Raw genomic sequence first — 5,133 nt, 5'->3', positions numbered from 1 at the left:
CCTCTCCCCTGACCAGGCCATTAGCCTCCGCGTTAGCGATACCAGGCCTGCGTTCGCGAAGGGAAAACCCCCCAAAGCTTCTCGTTCGCGTAGAAGAAATTTTCCTTCAGCATAATTAACTTATCGCGCTCGCGAGGGTCCTCCCGCGAACGCAAAGAAGGAGATACCAGAATACCAGCAACTGAAAACCTGCAACTTTTTAAGAGTTTAAAACCTTCCGAAACGCATCCGAAACTCACCCGAGCCCTCGGGGATCCAAACCAAACATATGTACTAACTCAAAAACATCATATGAACTTATCTGTGCGATCAAATCGCCAAAATAACATCATTAACATCGAATTAAACCTAAAAATCAAAGAATTATTTTAAAACTTCTTAAAACACCAAATTTGCATTTAAGGTTCGAATCACGTCAAAATGGCATCCGTTTCTCACCAAATTTCACAGGATCGCCTTAAATCATATATAAGACCTGTACCGGGCGCCGGAACCAAAATACGGTCCTGATACCCTTGAGTTTTAATCAAAATTCATTTCTAAATCCTTTAAACAATTTCAGAAAATAATTTTCTTTAAAAAAATTATTTCTCGGACTTGGGACCTCGGAATTCGATTCTGGGCATACGCCTAAGTTCCATATTTTCCTATGGACCCTCCGGGACCGTCAAATCACGGGTCCGGGTCCGTTTACCCAAAACGTTGATCGAAGTCAAATTAAATCATTTTATAGTTAAAATTTATAATTTTTCATCAGATTTTCATATTTAGGCTTTTCGGCTATGCGCCTGGACTGCGCACACAAATCGAGATGATGCTAAATGAGGTTTTCAAAGCCTCGGAACACAAAATTCAATTTTAAAGCAAGTGATAACCTTTTGGGTCATCACAACCCCAAATTCCACTTGTAAAATTATACTGAATATATTATTGTTGTCGTCTTATTTATTAAAAAATACCTTATTGCTGGCTCCTAGTGATTTAGAGGAATCAAAAGATCCATTACTATGAAACAAAAAAGCTATAAATATAACAAGAATGAAAACAACTTTAAAATATTGATTTTGCGATTTTTCTCATGGTGATTTTGTAGATACCAATAACGTTGTTTCTTGAAATCAACTAATTCTTACTTTGAAATGATTAAGAACCAAACTTTTTGTTCTTCCTATAAATAGCTGAAGTTTCATTCTAATTCTCATATCTCTTTATTTTGCTAATTGATATTTTAATATATAAAGAGAAGTTTGAATATGGCTGCATCTCATGTTTGCTTCTCTAGGTTTCTGGTAATATTTTTCAGCCTACTCCTCATAGCATCAAACGGTGAGTTTTACCGTGAGATTTCTCTATAACGGTCATTCTTTATAACAATCTCTTATTATAACGGTCAAGTTTTCTTTAGAACTATTTTGTTTGTTATGTTATAATATGTGTTCTCTCCAACCAAAAAAATTTAAAATAAATGAGCTGTTATAGAGAAATTTAATTGTATTAGAAAAAACATAAAATTAATTACTATTTATGTCTACAAATGTTAAAGTTATAATGCGTTCGAAGTCAAACAAATATCCGTGCTTGTGCTTTTTTCATATGCTTTTTGAGATATTCTGAATTATTAATTATTATGATTTATAATATTTTTATGCATTTTTCATATATATGAATTTCATTCTACTTTTTTTCTCTATCCTTTCTTCATTTTGTGGATTGCAGATGTTAATGCTTTGGAGGATGGAATTTGCAAGAAATTTAGTTCTACATTTAGTGGGCAATGCTACGTGTCGGCTCATTGTGAAGCCACGTGCGTTAAGGAGGGATCGCCATCTGGAGAATGTGAGTGGCAAGGAGTTCATTGGGGATATGTTTGCATGTGCCAATATTTCTGCTGAATGAAATCTTCAAAATGCTCAAAAATTCAAGAAATTTAAAAAGCATGTTGTTATTTATATTACATTTGAATACTTGTTCTTGAGTGCAGAATAAGACTTTTATCTGTAAAAAAAAAAAGGTGAATTAATGTTCCTGCTGTTACTTGTATTTACTCATGATTATTAGGAGAAAAAAAATGGGATGCATCTTTTATGTATGTACTATGTATTTCTGCAATAAAAGAGTACATTTTTAAAGACATCTACAATCTCTTCATCTCTCGCTCAGAGTCGAATTTAAAATATAAACTCTATCACTTTTACTTTTTAAGTTTCTTAATTAGCATCGAATTTATTATATTTTTAAAGTTTTGAGTTCATATATTAATTACAATTTTAATGAATTTTTATACAAATATATGATTCACTCCCAATATATTAGGTTCAAATGAACTCTCACCACGATAAATTTTCCTAGTCAAAGTCTCTTAGATTTGAAATTTATTTGAGTTACTAAACATATATGGGCTATAATTCTGTAGCAAACTTACTGGATCATTCAAAGTTATAAATCTAAACTTGAAATAATATGCTCAACTATGAAAATATAAGACATACTTACAAATTACATTATAGTAAATATTTTAAGTATAAAATATTTAAAAGGTGTATACATAAAATGTCGGTTTGATTTGGTTCAGTTTGACCTTTTCTTAGTTAAAAGTTAAAACCGAACCAAAACCAAATATGGTCGTTTTTTAAAATAAAACCAAATCACTAGTCAATTTTTTTCTTCGGCTCGTCGATTTTAGTTGACCGGGTAAATCCTTAACCCTTCCCCCTCTTACTAAGACTACAGAATGTTCTTGTAAATTATGGCCAATACCGGGTATATAAGCAGTGATTTCAAATCCAGAGGTTAATCGTACTCTGGCAACTTTACGTAAGGCAGAGTTTGGTTTTTTTGGGGTGATAGTGGAAAAGTTGCAAAAATGGAGACGAACCGGGATAACGTCCGATCTTGTTTCTGGATTGAGTAGAAAAGGGATATATGAAGTTCGTTCTCTTCCTCTGTGCATCTCTGTGATGGGTAAATCTCCATAAAAAAGGGACAACTTTCGTGTAGTTTGTGATTGGATGTAACTGTTAAGATTTTCTCTAGAATAAATCTTTCTCTTAATAGATCTCTTCTTGTTCCTCAATCTTCGGAGAATACGGCGTTGTATTATTGTAAATAATACTCCAACAATTATTTAAATATCGAAAAATATTGTTACATTAGCATAATACGTGAATACAAAATGAAAGAATATCATCAAACTTATATAAATGATCAATTTTAGTCATGTTAAGTAGATATTTATGTACTGTGATTTAAATGTATTTAGTGCGATGATATCTTACGGAACACTGTTAATAGACAGTGTTTTTTTGTATAATGTTCCTTCTAATGCTTTGGTTACTCTGCCATAACCAGAACTCTTGTTGTCGATATTGATATCTTCCTTGAAAGTATAACATATAGTTATTCTTGTATATATTATGGTGAATATAGTTCAATATTTAGGATGATTGTCCTTGTGTTTTATTTATTATAAGTATAAAACATAAACATACTGGGGGGAAAATTCAAACAAATTTAAAATGAAAATTTGGAAGTCGAAAGTTGAATTCGGGGATAAACACATACTTAGAAGCACATCGACTCGTACCATAAGTTCTGTATGTGTGACATTATTATCAAAACTTCTATATACCGTATGTGTACTATTATATAAGCTATTTAGTGGATCTAAGTTTTCAGTAGCATGACAAGGAATATTTTCTTCAAAATCAACTATATGCAATGGAAGATCAATTTTAACTTATCTATTATATATGGTGACACTAACATAAGTAAGAAATAATGAACTTGACAACAAACACGTGCGGTAGAAGGCTTTTGGTATTAAAGTATTTAAGTATTCTTCTTGGTAGTTATTGTTGGTATCATCATCTGCTGAGTCAGAACTGAAAAATATTCTGTTTTTACCATAAAACTTAGCAATCAACCTTTTATTTAGTTGATTAACATATTCATTTCTGTTAGCTAAGATAGCTCTTTAATTTCTATCATGTTATTCGCACAAATTGCATTTAAATCTAATGATAATATTTTCCTTAGTAAATGCAATACTATTGTTATTGAGGTTGATAACCAAGTGTTCTAGAAGAACCAAATCATCTTTTATTGGATGCTCTTCTTCGTTTCCTACACGAAGCAAGAAGTCACTGAATGCTGGATTTATTCTTACTTTAATATTTCTTGTCATTTGAATATTTTTCATTTGAGGTCATAAGTATAATTTTGGCAAGCTAGCTTTTACAGTTTCTGCTTTGGTCAACTTGGAACTATTAATCGTGCTTGACAAAAATCACCTCCCAAACTATTACTACTTTTTCACCAAACGGTTCATCAATATCCAATATATCTCTAAAACTCTAGGCGATTGTTTTAATCATTTGACACTTAACCAAAAACGTTTCATCCCGTATTATCACTTTTGCCTTCCTTATAAATTTAGCACTATTGCACTGTTTGATATATTTGTGATGGTTATTTCAGTTTTATGAAGAGGTATATCAAATCTGAAGTGAGTTGTACGACCTCATAATAAAGTCGTTGTTGGTACACCACTTATTCTTATTGCTAATAATTTCATGCCTCTTGATCTTACATTTGCAAGTAATGCATGACATAGGAATATTATTTCGATTCCACTGGAGGCATTTACAAAGGATAATCTCGCTGTACCAGATTCAATTTTTTATAATATAGTCTTGAAAGCTTATTCTTGTTCAGGATTTAGCTTTGATTTTGCTTCCTCAAACACTTGTATGGTCTTCTTAATATTATACTAATCTCTTTTACTTTGTGATCTATGTTTTTTTTTAATCTCAAATACTCTTTTTATGGAATAAATTTATGTACCCTAAATTTTTTTTTTTTAACTTGAAAAATAATGTTACTTCATATGTTGATTTAAAAAATAATTTAATTTGATTATCTTATTGAATGATTAGTTATTTGGTTTTAACATAAAATATAATTTATTTTCTATTGATTTAGATTCTTAATATTAGTTCATCTCATGTTTGAATATTTACCCGTGATTATAATTTTATCCACCATAAATTTTATTTTCAAAGAATAAAAAGATCGATGACATTCCACTTTTAGATCTTTATGTTTGTAAAATCATTAGTGGTATTGGCTCTTACC

General features: G+C 30.9%; 1 long non-coding RNA gene across 1 annotated transcript; it reads left to right on the top strand.

Annotated features, from left to right (window-relative positions):
• The first annotated feature begins 1,190 nt into the window (after positions 1-1,190).
• Positions 1,191-2,131, top strand: LOC142164342 (uncharacterized). Its single transcript, XR_012695126.1, has 2 exons — positions 1,191-1,326; positions 1,717-2,131. It is a non-coding gene; the product is annotated as an uncharacterized LOC142164342 (long non-coding RNA).
• The last annotated feature ends 3,002 nt before the right edge of the window (positions 2,132-5,133 follow it).

This window comes from Nicotiana tabacum, chromosome 9, assembly GCF_000715075.1.
Source record: "Nicotiana tabacum cultivar K326 chromosome 9, ASM71507v2, whole genome shotgun sequence".
In the NCBI taxonomy this organism is placed as follows: Eukaryota; Viridiplantae; Streptophyta; class Magnoliopsida; order Solanales; family Solanaceae; genus Nicotiana; species Nicotiana tabacum.
The sequence above is the reverse complement of the archived record's forward strand: the minus strand, read 5'-3'. Positions and strand labels throughout refer to the sequence as shown.